We start from the raw sequence: 14,448 nt of genomic DNA on the forward strand, positions 1-14,448 counted from the left end.
TCAGAGTGCCACACGCGGTGCTCAGATACGTGGGTGGACAGTTTTTTGGTGTTTCTTGCTGGCTGACTTGAGCGTCGGAGTGCAAACGGCCGCTAGGGCGCCTCTTTGTTCTCTTTTTTGCAGGAATTCACAGGCAATCAGTGGGAAGGAGTCCTTAGCTGACGGTTGAGGTCGCGCACGAAGACGTCCCGGTCAACCGGACGGAACATTTGGCGCCCACCGTGGGGCTCGATATAAAACATCAGTCCCATCACAAGTTCGAGGAAAATTTACCAAGCTACAGTAACGTTGAAGGAGGTTGGAGTGACAATGGCCCCCACCAGACGAAGAGCAGCGCGTGCAGCCCCAGCAGACCTATCCATGCAGCAGGTCCTGGAAATAATGAGGGGGCTGCAGCAGGACATGGCGGATTCGAAGATGGAGCAGGAGCGCATGCAGGCAGATCTTGACGCCTCGCATGAGCGCAACGAAGAGCTCCACCGTGTGAATGAGGAGTTGCGCCAGGGCCTGAGAAACGATCGGAGGCGGCCTGGACAGGACGAGACGGAGAACCATTCCCCACCAAGGGAGTTTTCCACTCCTTTCTCGCAGGAGATCCTAGATGCAGCGATTCCGAACACGTTCGCGGGGCCCAAGGTAATCTTCACTGGGATGGAGGACCCAGAGACGTACCTCGCTGCATTTCACACACAGATGGTCCTGATAGGCGGTTCTGACGCTGCCAAGTGCAAGCTCTTCATGAGCACCCTGACCGGGATGGCTATGGACTGGTTCATTAGCCTCCCCGAGGGCCATATCACATCTTTGCACCAGTTGTCGCGGTTATTCAGAGAACAGTATTTGGCCAACAAGGCCCCGCCGCCGGTCTCTTACGACCTGTTTGACGTGAAGCAGTATCAGGGGGAGACCCTGAAGGAGTATATCAATCGCTTCGGGGCCCAGGTCGTGAAGGTTGGTACAACAGAGGAGCCTATGATCGTGTACGCATTTGTGAAAGGCGTATGCCCCGGCCCCTTTGGAGAATCTATTATCCGCAATCGCCCTAGGACTTTCGCTGAATTACGGCGTAGGGCGGTAGAGCATATTGCTTCGGAAGGGGAGGTATGTGTGAAGCGCACCAGCGCCGTGCCCTCACGCCCGAGGGGACCGGCGCGAGTTCAACCCGTCAGAGTCAATGAGACCACGACGGGAAGAAAGAAGCCAGAGGCGAGATGCCCCTACGAAGCCAGAAAGCCCCAGCCCCGGGGCCCCGCAGGAGGCGAACGCCCTGCCAGAGAAAGAGCAAGACCGGCGAGGTACAACTTCGTAGTTGAGTTGAAGGATTTGATCGCCGTGCCCAACATAGTCGAGAGGCTGAGGCGACCGGCGAAGACCGACAAGGTGTTAGGGCCCCGCAAAGACTCTTGGTGCGAATTTCACGAGGCTTTCGGGCACCAAATTGACAATTGCCTGTCGTTGGGCTACCAGCTAGATGAGCTGGTGAGGACTGGGTTTTTGAAAGATTATGTCGCAGAGTCCACCACGACCGCCACCCTGCTGCCGCCGGCAGATGAGCCAGCACACGAGATGCCTGTGCTTGGCGAGGTCCACACCATTGCTGGAGGTTTTTCCGGCGGAGGACCCACCGCCTCCCAGCGGAAGAAATACGCGAGGGGGGTGAATTCAATCGAAGAGAGGCTCTCGGGGGAGCCCTGGGAGTCAGATATTGTGTTCACAAGAAGAGATCTCCGAGATGTGGTGCCTCATGACAACGATCCCGTTGTCATCTCAGTCGTCACGGCTGGAAGGAAGGTCCACAGAGTGCTTGTTGATCAAGGAAGCTCGGCAGACGTCATGTTTCTGTCGACCTTTAATAAGTTACGGTTGTCCCCCGATCTGCTGAGTCCCTATACGGGATGCTTGTATGGGTTTGGGGATAACCAGATAGAGGTCCGGGGGTACCTGGAGTTGAGGACTACGTTCACAGACGGAGAGGCCTCCCGTACAGAGAGCATTCGGTACCTCGTCGTGAACGCCAATTCTGCATACAATATTTTGCTGGGCAGACCGGCGTTAAACCGTCTGAGTGCAGTATCCTCCACCCGTCACATGAAGATGAAGCTACCGGACCTCAGTGGCCGGGTGATAGTCATCAGATCAGACCAGGAGGAGGCGAGGAAGTGCTACGAAAACAGCCTGAAGACGAAGAGAGGCGTTTTCATGGTGTACGAACGTCCGCCGAGCGCGGACGCAACGATGATTGAGGCGACGCCCGCTGTGCTGACGCTTGAAGAGGCCATAGCAGAAAGGGCGATGCCCGAAGCAGATGTGCCAATGGAGGAGGCGCCCATGGAAGAGGCGGTGCCCCCCGGAGAAGCGGCGCCCGTAGAAGAAGCGGCGCCCGCCGAAGATGATAATAGGGAGCAACCTGCAGCTAACACCCTAGAAAGGGAGATTGGCGGCAAAGCTTTCAAGTTAGGAAGCTCGCTAAGTCCAGAAGAACAGGAAGGGGTGGCAGAAGTGATTTCGCGCCACCTGGATGCCTTCGCATGGTCCGCCTTGGATATGCCGGGCATCGACCCCGATTTCCTGTGTCACCACCTCAGCATGGACGCCACGGTCCGCCCCGTGCGTCAGAGAAGGAGGAAGTTCAATGAGGAGCGACAACAGGTGGTGAAAGACGAAACGCAGAAGCTGCTGAGTGCTGGCCACATTAGGGAGATTCAGTACCCTGAGTGGCTCGCCAACGTTGTCTTGGTGAAAAAGGCGAACGGAAAGTGGAGAATGTGCGTTGACTTCACGGACCTGAACAAGGCGTGCCCAAAGGATTCCTATCTGTTGCCCAGCATCGACGCCCTAGTGGACAGCGCATCTAGCAGCAAGGTGTTAAGCTTCCTAGACGCCTTCTCAGGGTATAACCAAATCAAGATGCACCCCAGAGACGAGAGCAAGACTGCGTTCATGACTGAAACATGCAGTTATTGCTATAAGGTGATGCCCTTCGGGCTCAAAAATACGGGCGCCACGTACCAGAGGTTAATGGACAAGGTCCTGGCGCCAATGCTTGGGAGGAACGTATACGCCTATGTAGACGACATGGTGGTAGCGTCGCAGAACAGGGTGCAGCACATGGCAGACTTGGAGGAGTTGTTCAACACGATATCCAAATACCGCCTCAAGTTGAACCCCGAGAAGTGTGTTTTCGGGGTAGAGGCCGGTAAATTCTTGGGTTTTCTGCTCACCGAGAGGGGGATAGAGGCGAACCCCGACAAATGTGCGGCTATTATCGCCATGCGGAGTCCGACATCGGTAAAGGAGGTTCAACAGTTGACAGGGTGGATGGCGGCGCTCTCGAGGTTTGTTTCCGCCGGAGGAGAAAAGGGGCACCCGTACTTCCAGTGCCTCAAGAGAAACAGTCGCTTTGCATGGACTGAGGAATGCGAAGCGGCTTTCGTTAAGCTGAAGGATTACCTGGCGACGCCTCCAGTTCTCTGCAAACCGGTAGCGGGCGTGCCCCTCCGGTTGTATTTTACTGTAACAGATAGGGCCATCAGTTCTGTGTTGGTCCAAGAGCAGGACCAGAGTCAGAAGCCCATCTACTTTGTAAGCAAGGCCTTACAGGGAGCTGAGACAAGGTACCAAGCACTGGAGAAGGCGGCGCTGGCGGTAGTGTTCTCGGCTAGGAGGCTCCGTCATTACTTTCACAGTTTTACGGTGGTGGTAATGACCAACCTCCCCATACAGAAGGTGCTGCAGAAGCCCGATGTGGCAGGAAGAATGGTACGCTGGGCGGTGAAACTGTCAGAATTCGATATAGAGTACGAGCCTAGAGGATCCATCAAAGGGCAGGTGTACGCGGATTTTGTAGCAGAACTTTCGCCCGGAGGTGAGCAAGAGGTGGAAGCGAGTTCACAGTGGCTGCTCTCGGTTGATGGCTCCTCAAACCAGCAAGGGAGTGGTGCGGGAATAGTGCTGGAAGGACCCGACGGCATACTGATCGAGCAGGCCTTGCGTTTTGCCTTCAAGGCAAGTAACAACCAAGCAGAATATGAAGCCCTGATTGCAGGAATGCTCTTGGCCAAGGAGATGGGCTCACAGAACCTCCTAGTGAAGAGCGACTCCCAGTTGATTACGGGGCAGGTGTCGGGTGAGTTCCAGGCGAAGGACCCCCAGATGGCGGCGTATCTAAAATACGTCCAGTTGCTGAAAGGGGCGTTCAACGCTCTTGAGTTAATACACGTCCCGAGGGAGCAGAATGCCAGAGCCGACCTGCTCGCAAAGCTGGCCAGCTCAGGCAAGGGGGGTAGACAGAGGACAGTGATCCAAGAAACCCTCAAAGCTCCACGTCGATTCGTGGAAGACAACAGGGTGGATGTCCTCCAGATTTATGCATCAAGGGGAAGGCCGAGGAGTCATTCCTCATTAACCCAAGATACGCAGAGGGCGCCCCGCATCAGTATATACGCGGGTGCGTTTGAGGAAGAGCAGATGCAGGTTTGTGTCCTGTCCACGGGAGACACCTGGATGACGCCCTATAAACGATACCTGGCGGATGGGGCCCTTCCAGTGGACCCTGAAGAGGGTAAGAAAATCAAAAGGAACGCCGCAAGATATACCTTGGTGGATGGGGTGCTGTTCAGACACGGTTTCACTCACCCTATCCTAACATGCGTCAGTGGCGATGAGTGCACCAGGATAATGGCGGAGCTACATGAAGGCATCTGCGGAAGCCATGTAGGAGGAAGGTCCCTAGCCTCCAAGGTAATACGCGCAGGTTTCTTCTGGCCAACAGTGAAAGAGGATTGCGCACGGCACGCCCAGCGGTGTAAGCAATGCCAAAAGCACGCCGACTGGCCCAAGGCGCCGCCAGAAGAGTTGCGGTCCATATACAGCCCGTGGCCTTTCCACACATGGGGAATTGACATCTTGGGCCCTTTCCCACTGGCAATCAGGCAGATGAAATATCTGATCGTCGCCATAGAATACTTTACTAAGTGGATAGAGGCAGAGCCCGTGGCACAAATCACTGCGCATAAGGTACAGCATTTTGTGTGGAGAAACATCGTGTGTCGCTTTGGCGTACCCAGGCGCCTGATATCTGACAACGGGACCCAGTTCGCCAGTCAGCAGTTGAGAAATCTGTGCGCTGAAGTGGGAATCAAGCAAGTGTTCGCGTCGGTCGAACACCCCCAGACCAATGGGCAAGTAGAGTCAGCAAACAGAGTTCTGCTGAGGGGGTTAAAAAGAAGGTTAGAAAAGGCCAAAGGGGCGTGGGCGGAAGAGGTGCCAAGGATTGTATGGGCATACCACACCACGCCCCAATCCTCTACTATGGAGACGCCGTTCAGTTTGGTGTACGGGTCGGACGCGATGATTCCAGTAGAAATACACGAAAGCTCACCGCGTTTTCAAAACTTTGTGGTGGAGGAATCTAATGAGGAGAGACGGGTAAACCTGGATCTGCTAGAAGAGGCCAGGGAAGAAGCTAGAATAAAAGCTGAAGCGATGAAGAGAAGAGTGGAGCGGCAATATAGCTCTAAAGTAAAGCCACGACAGTTTCAGGTGGGCGACCTAGTGATGAGGAAAGCTCACCCTTACGAGTTGGAGAATAAGCTGTCTCCTAAGTGGACCGGGCCCTTCAGAGTTACTGAGGCTAAGGGCAACGGTTCGTACAACCTGGAGACTTTAGATGGGGGCCCTATCCCGCGCAGTTGGAATGCAGCCAACTTAAAATTTTATTTCAGTTGACCTATGTAAGCAGCATGTAACAATTTAGTTGAAGGGGACGCTCTTTTTCCCTTTCGGGGGTTTTTTAATGAGGTCACCCTAATAAATGGAAAAACCAGTTGAGAAAAAGAAGTGCCTTGGTTTTCAGCCTTTATTTTTCCTTGTTAGAAGTAATGTGATGCGCCGCCTAGGCCATGGTGTCGCCAAGGAAGAAGGCGTCGCCTAGGTCTTGGCGTCGCCCAGAAAGAAGGCGTCGCCCAAGTAAAAGCATGCATTGTTGGCAGAACGAGACGAAAGGAAGTCGCGCGGTATATGAAGCATATGCAAAGTAAAGTGGCGTTGTAAAGAATTATGATATTGAAAAGTTGTTGTTACAAGCAATGTTCAGTACAAAATTTAAAAACACAAACAAGCCACTTCTCAGCGCTCATCAGAGTCATCACTGGAGGAAGGCGAAGCCCCTTTCCCAGCCCGCAGCGCTCGAGTAAGCCGTGTCCTCTTTTCTTGGCTTATTTTCGAACCTGCACAAAGGGAACAGATGTATTAGAGACACAGTGGAGAAAGACAGGCACAGTTAGAAAGTAACGAAGGCCGAAGTTGCCTAAGGCAGTGGTTCTTACTTATGTACTTCTCAAGAGTCCTAGCGTTGAACTCCAAGCTGATCACCGTAGCAGAGTCAAAACCTCCCGCCTCAGCAAGAATCCGGCAAGCTATTTGATCACTTGGAGCCAGATTCTTGAGGGGTTTGGCTTTGAGGACCTTTTCCTCTCTCACCCAGTACAACGGAAACCCATCGAGGGCGTCGGGAACAAGATCAGTACAGCAGATCTTGAAGAACCGGCCTTTCCACCCCGTGAAAGAGCTTTGGAAGGGCGTGAAGAGAACTCTTCCGGGTACATTGCTGAGAGTTACCCAGAGATTGTGTCTCTGTCTCTTCACCTCAAAAAAGTGAAGGAAGAGGTCAACCGAGGGTGCACAACCCAGAAACCCAAAGAGGACATCGAAGGCCTTGACAAAGGCCCAGCTATTGGGGTATAGCTGGGCTGGAGCCACGTTGATCTCCGTCAGCAGTTCCTTCTCGAACCAGGAGAAGGGTAAGCGCACCCCGATGGTCTTGAACACCACCTGGTAAAAGTAAAAGAAAGGGACCCCGTTGTTGGCCCGTTCGTCTCCACACACTGGCTCCCCCAGAGTGCAAGGGAGCACAGCGATGTCGTCATCGTGCCTCCTCGCGAAGGCCCGGTGGTCGTAAGAACACAACTCCCCTTTGTGTTCTCGTACGGCCCTGGTGGAGAGCAAGCATGAACACTCATCAAGAAGTTCGCTCGAGGCCCAAGGGTACAAGTCTTTGGGACGGACCCTGGGGGTAGCGTCGTGAGAAGACATTCTTTAGCAAGATCAGGATGGCTAGAAATGCAAGGGTTGAGCGAGGGGAGCGAAGGTTAGAACAGCCCTTCGACAGAGAAGAAAGGGTGCAAGAAGAAAGGGTGCAAGAAGAAAGAACGCAAGTAGGTTATGAGAAGTGAGAAAACGATGAAGATAGTTCCAGAGCTCGAAGAATTAAATAAAGCGGTTAGAGCGCCAAAAGACGTGAATGGATGCACCGCACGATTGATACACGTGGTGGAAGATGAAAGGATGATGCTGGCACCTCTGGTTTAAATCAGAAAATGTCCCGTCAACAGAATATCCAATGGTACGATCCGCCGTCGAAAGTGAGCCAGGGGTACAGCAGGAGTTAGAAAATGGAATGACTAGACACCCCATCAACCATACAGGCAGCGCCACGTGGATCAAGTCGAATGACAGAAGGTCCCATCAGCTATACAAGGAGCGCCACGTGGATGGCACAGGCAAAGCCTTGGGCTCTTCGCTGTTATTAGGCGTTGACCAAGGCCAGAATTAAGGTCAATGACGAAGTAAAGGTAACGCCCGAGGCGTTGCCAGGAAGGACGCAAAGGGCGACGACAGACGAGAAGTCGCGGGCGTCGCCAACCCAAATACCGACTGGCGTTACCTCCCCGATACCCCCAGGTAGGAAAGACTGAGGAGGGAGAAGAAATCAGAGAAAGGCAAAGTTAGTTGCAGGCGTCGCCTCCCCGATACCCACAGGTAGGAAAGACTGTGGAGGGAGGCGAGACCGTCAAACGCCAGCGAGTCACTGGCAGGGCATTCCCCGATACCTATGGGCAGGAAAGACCATGGAGGGAACCAAAACCCCACAGCACTCAGCGTTTTAGACACCCGGGGACGATACGGTGCTGCTTTAGCAGGCCTCTCCTTAGGCATGGGCGCCGAGCGTTAAAAGATCAAAGAAAAATCCTTTCGGTATCAGAGACGTCCCGTGGACGATACGGCGCCACTTAGTGAGCCTCTCCATGGACGTAAGGGTTGGCGGGCGACCTTACCCAATCATACCAAACCGCCCAACGAAGTGTGAGAAACGGGCAGAACACAGATAAAATAATTGAAGCATATGAAGGGAAAAGATGAGAGCGAGATCGCATAGGCAGAATCGTATGTGACAAAGAAATAAAGACAACCATGCGAACGTCCCAAATCAGTAACAAGAGCGCGGATAGTTCAAAGAATTACAAGCTTTGGCAAATAAAATCAAAAAGCGAAGGTAAAGAATGAAGAGTTAAGCTTGAAGAGGAAGGTGGCGGATGAGGGGCAGCAGTTCAGTCGTTCAAATCCATGGGCACGACCTTCCCGTCGACTACGTGGTGTGTGGGGTCGCAGTTCGAAAGGTTGATGCCAGGGTTCTCACAGGACGCCTGGGACAGGGCCTCTTGGAACCCCTCCTCGAAGGTGCCCGCCATCTCCTGGATAAGGGACTTTTTCTCCTTCTCCAGTTCCTCAATGGCGGCGTCTCCAGAGGCCACCTGCTTCTCCAGAGCCTCTTTCTCCACGCGAAGCCGGCTAACCTCGACCTGCAGTTTGTCGTAGTCAACTCGGAGAAGGTCCATAGCTTTGGCCTGCGTGGCCATTTCCTCCTCCATCCGCTCCACCTTGGCAGCCTGTTCACAGCAACGGTCCTTCAGGTCTTTGTGAGTTTCTGCATCCGCTTTGACCACTTCCTGAAGACCCGCCACCTGTACTTGGAGAGAAACTTCACGAGCGTAGAAGTCAGCCTGGAGCTCCAAGGCCTCTGCCAGCTTCCTCTCAGTTTCTGCCCTGGACTCTTGTGCTTGCTTCAGGGAGGAACAATAAGCCTCGTTCTGACGTCCCAGGATCCTCATCTCCTCCTCCAGGGTAGATGCCTTCGTCTCCAAGGCCTGGAGAGTTTGAGTTTGCATGACAGCGTTTCTGGCCTGGGAGCGCCATTCAAGAGCCACCGCCAAGAAGGCCCCCAAATAGAAAGGCATACCTTCCCTCCTGTCGGTACCTTCTGGCATAGTCCCGCCACTGAAACCCCTCATGAGATGCATGATTGGAGGAGGGATGGCGATGAAGTCGGGGGCAGCAGCGTCGGGAGTCGGGGAAGCAGTGGTTTCTGGCGGCGGCAGAGGCGGCGCAAATTCAGCACCTTCGCCCCTTTCCTCTTGGAGAATCATAGGAGGGAGTGAGGTTGCGCTTGGAGGGTTGTCCATAAAGGGGTTCCCTCCTTGTGGCGACGTCTCTACCAGAAGAGGAACCCGCGCGGATTTTCTCCTTCTGAAGGGAGCCACACCCTCCGATTCCTCATCGTCTGACAGAATCTCCAAAACCCTTTTCCCTTTGTCAAGGGGGGGTGGAGCCGGTGACGAGGCCGCAGCTAGGGGAACAGCGGCGATAGGCAAAGGAGAGTTGGGGGTTGGAAGCAAGTCGGAGCCAGGGGGAGACGTCGGAGATGGGCTAGAAGCAGCTTCAGCAGTGACTGGAGGCGGCGGTGTAGGAGCCGGTGGGAGAATCGGATTGGCAACAGGGCTGGAGGAGACGCCTGCCTTGGCGGCACGAGCCTCCTTCAGTGCTTTCGCCAACATTATTCTTTTGGAAGCGCCCATCATCGATCCTACATCAAGACAGGCCAAACAACAAGGATTAGTACTAGAGCAGTTATGTGGATTCACAATACAGGAAGGGATGCGAAATGCAAGTAACATTGTACAGTGAAAAATGGTAATGCAGATAACCATAACAACTAATGCATCATAAATCGCCAAGAGCAGATACCGAAGTATGTAGAAAGCCCATGGGCATTGAATTCGTTCGCGATGAGCTTGGCGGTATCGAAGACTATCCCCAGTCCCGCCAAGGCTTTGCATATGTCCCGGTCAGGCGGGGCAAGTTCGTCCAAAGCCAAGGGCTTCATAGTTATGGGTTTGTCTGTCCAGTACAGGGGAAAGCCCTCTAGAATGGTAGGATCGCGCTTGGTCGCGCGTACCTTGAAAAATTTCCCCTTCCAGCCTTTGAACGAATTCTGGAAGAGCGTAAGGATGATGCGCCCGGCGATCCCAAAAAAGCTCATCCAGAGGCTTTTCCCTTGCTTCTTTACCTCGAAGAAGTGGAGAAAAACGTCCACAGAGGAGGGAACACCTAGATAGCCGCAGAGAATTTGGAACCCCCTCACGAAAGCCCAACTGTTGGGATGGAGTTGGGCGGGAGCAGTGTTTATCTCTGTCAGTAGCTCTTTTTCGAAGGGAGTGAGGGGTAGACGCAGGCCCACCCTTTTGAGCACCATCTGATAGAGGAAGAAGAAAGCGCATCCCCCAGTATCCCGTGAGTCCGCGCAAACGGGCATCCCAGGTCGCACTCGGCTTACCAGGACTTGGGAGTCATGGCTTTTGTGGAAAGCATTGAAGTTATAGAGAGCAGGGTCCCCCCTGTGGGCCTCCATGTCCTCAACGGAGTTCAGGAGGGAACATTCGTCCAGAAGTTCGTCGGGGGCCCAGTCATATTCGCCCTTATAATGAGACTTGGGGAGCGGGGGAGGCGCGGTGGTCTTGGTTTTTGCCATCAACGCCAATGCTGAAGATCAAAAGAGAAAGAAAGGGTTCAGAGAAAAGGGGTTTGGAGAGAAGAAAAGGGGAAAATGGAAGAACCCTAGGAGCGCCCTACCCACAAGAGAACGAAGGGAAGCGAAAGGAACAACGAAGCATACAAACAATATCCAGAGAAATACGAGAATAACAACAGTCCCAGGCAGTTTCCTATAATGCGACAACAGTGAAGAGTTGAGAGTGCTCGAAACCATACCTTTGCTGTTGAAATGGAGGCGGTAGGAGAGCGCAGGAAGGGGAGAATCGCAATTGCAGAGAGAAGAGGTTTTGGAGGCGATGAACAGGGCAAAGTAGCAGAGTGAATGAATGTAACAGTAGGGTGAGCGCGGGGTTTGGAGTAACTTAAACGTTACATTTCGCGACTCAAGAAGCGCTAACTAAGGGTCGTAGGATCGGGCCACGCGTCAGAGGGTTGATTGCCCAGGGGAAGCGCAAGGGTCTCTAAAGGAGGGCCACGTGATGGGCCACGTGGCGCGCGATCAAGGGCAGCCCAAAAGGTGTAATCATCCCCATTTCGGGGAATGTCCAATCGCTCATTAAGAATACCCCTGTGGTTCAGAAAATGTCGCGTCAGTAATTCGAAAATTTGCTGAGTCAGCAGAGAATGACACGTCATCGGGAAGGCACGTGGATGGCGGGGGCAAGGCTTTAGTCTTTGCGCTGAAGACAAGTCTTCGGCTTAAGACTGGGGGGCTTGTGTACCGTCCCGTATCAGGGCGTTGACCAAGTGAAGGTCAAAGTCAACGACTGGAGAGTCAAAGTCAACTCAAGGTGTCGCCCAGGTGTAGAGACGCCAAGAGGAAGCGTCGCCAAGGCAGGACAAGGCGTCGCCAAGGCAAGGCGTCGCCTGGGTGGAGGCGTCGCCTGGGTAGAGGCGTCGCCCAACCAGGGCGTCGCCAGATCAAACAGTGTAAAAGCAAGGCAACCACGGTGTGGTTCCCCGATACCCATGGGTAGGAAATACCATGGAGGGAGCGACGCCGTGGGAAGCCTCAAGACCCGATATCTCGGGAAAGTGATAAAGAGAAGGAAAAGGTGGCTTCAAGGCCATAGTGATAGTACCAGTGAAGGGCAGCCTGACTCGTGAAGTACCCTTGCCGCCCTAGAGACGCCTTCGGGACAGATACGACCCAAGAGGAAGGTCACGCCCAGGATAACCGGGTGCAGGGTGCGAGAGGAAGGCAGATACGCTCTCAGAGTAAGTGGCTAGATACTTGGGGGCGTGAGTTGGCACCCAAAAAGCCACCCCTAGCGCAGTAGCACTCCCAGGCAGGAGGACCCACACGTAGAAACGTCCCCAGATGGGCAGAAACGCCCCCAGATGGGGTCATGGCGTCGTGAGGCCCTCCACGTGTATGACAGCAATGCCGGAATAGAAACACCCTCTAGTCAGGTGCCAGGTAATTAAAGATATTCAATACAGTTTCCCTTTCTAGCATTCAGGTACTATTAGGGCTCCCGAGCGTTTCAACGTCTTAAATGCGCTACGTTTCGTAATTAAGCGCTTTAATGAGTGCGTTACGTTTGAGATTAAAAGCGCTTTAAGGCGCTTTAAATGCTGAGGCAGTTTAAATAGCGCTGAGAATGTCGGAAAGAGGGTTGGATCCTTTGGCAAACTTACGAGAAACTCTTTGGTTGCTTGCCCGTGCTTTAAGGTTACGTACAAGTGACTGGAGAATATTTTTGCCTAAAGGAGACAATACACACACCGATACACAGTTCTTTCACCACCTTCAGAGTGCCACACGCGGTGCTCAGATACGTGGGTGGACAGTTTTTTGGTGTTTCTTGCTGGCTGACTTGAGCGTCGGAGTGCAAACGGCCGCTAGGGCGCCTCTTTGTTCTCTTTGTTGCAGGAATTCACAGGCAATCAGTGGGAAGGAGTCCTTAGCTGACGGTTGAGATCGCGCACGAAGACGTCCCGGTCAACCGGACGGAACAACTTTATACAATTTCACGGGATAAAAATTAAGTTTCATATATAACTTACATATCCAGAAAGTTTTTATAGTGGTACGAAAAAATGATTTACATTATTTTTATAAAATAAAAATATTATAAGTTTTACAAAATATACGACATGATGGAAAAATTATTTAACTTATTTATACATTTCAGAATTATAATTGCGTTTTACATATGTTCATAAAAATGTTATATTATTTTTCATTGATAATAATATAAAAATTAGAAAAATAAAATAATAAAATGAATAAACTTTTTTTTATCTCTTATGGTTATTTTACATTCATTTAAAAAAAAGTATTAGAACAACTTATTTTTTTATAAAAACAAAAATATGTTAATATGCTAATATAAAAAACATTCTTTTTGGACCAATTGCCCCATAACTCATATTGCATGTTAGGAGTGATTTAAAAAAATTGGGTAAATTTTTTAAAGAAGAAAATAAATATATGGGGTTTTAAATTAGTCATTGTGTTTAGTATTTCCATAATATATATATATATATATATAATATCTTTTGATCACTTTTAGTTGTTTTTAACTTATTTATTTAGTGTATAATAAGAGTTATGATTAAATTAAAATGTAAGATTTTGTATAAAGTACTTAAACCTATTATAACCACGCTGAAAGAAACTTATTGCTTGGTATCTAAGCAACTCAGTCACTTTCTCATTGTTTATTTCAAAATATTTTTAGAACCAACAAAAAAAGTACACCTTAACTTGTTTGTATTTACCCAACTGAAAGGCCAGTGAGGTGAGTATTAAGAAAACATTAATAAATGTAAAAGGAAGAAAAGAAAAGAAAAAGATAATTTAAACATTAAAAATAATGTACAATTTATGACTTCTTGTTATTTTATTTCGAATTTTAAATATTCTTGTGTTTTGAGTAATTGTAGTTCTATTAACCTATTTATATATATATATATATATATATATATATATATATTAGTAGTCTTGTTTAACAAGGCATACTAGAAAATATACAAATTCAGATTTAGTTATTTTGAGGATTTAGTTAAAAAATTTAAAAAATGTCAAATTAAGTCATAAAATGTTATCTATATTCAAATAAGTGAATCAAATTTCAAATATATTATTTAAAAAGTGCCATAGGCTATGTAAGTTTAATCTAGGTGGGTTATAATCTTAAAATATGGGCTAATTAAGCCGTTAAACTCGATATTTCTAACCTACCTTGCAATAGCATTAACTGCTCCACCATTAGGAACTGTATTTAAAAAATAGCAAGTATAAATAAATAATTGAGAATATCCAACTTTCTTTCTTGACTTATTCTTATTTTGTTGATAAAAAATATATTAAAGTTTTCAATTAATTCAAATTAGCAATTCAACATTATGTTGGTGATCAGGATGTAAATTTTTTTAAAAATTCAATGATTTATACTGTAAAAATTTATCAATTGTTGTTATTTTAAAGATTAATTTTTAGCCAATAATTTGATTAGTTAGTTTTGAATTTAAATATAAAAGATCACCGAATTAATAGTGAACTAAAACATGAACAACTTTTGGCTAATTTCTTATTGTTTAATTTATCACTAAAAAATAATTTATTTAATTAAAATTAAATTTTCAGTGACCTATTTTTACTTTTGGTATCAGGATTAAATGAATTGAGGCTCAGGGAATTTTTTACCCAAGGATATTAGTAAAAGCAAATAATGCTAACTGGCTTTCATAATTAACCTGATATATATATATATATATATATATATATATATATATATATATATATATTTATATATATTCTTATATTTACAT

This window comes from Phaseolus vulgaris, chromosome 2 (assembly GCF_051622355.1).
Source record: "Phaseolus vulgaris cultivar YP4 chromosome 2, ASM5162235v1, whole genome shotgun sequence".
Taxonomy (NCBI): domain Eukaryota; kingdom Viridiplantae; phylum Streptophyta; class Magnoliopsida; order Fabales; family Fabaceae; genus Phaseolus; species Phaseolus vulgaris.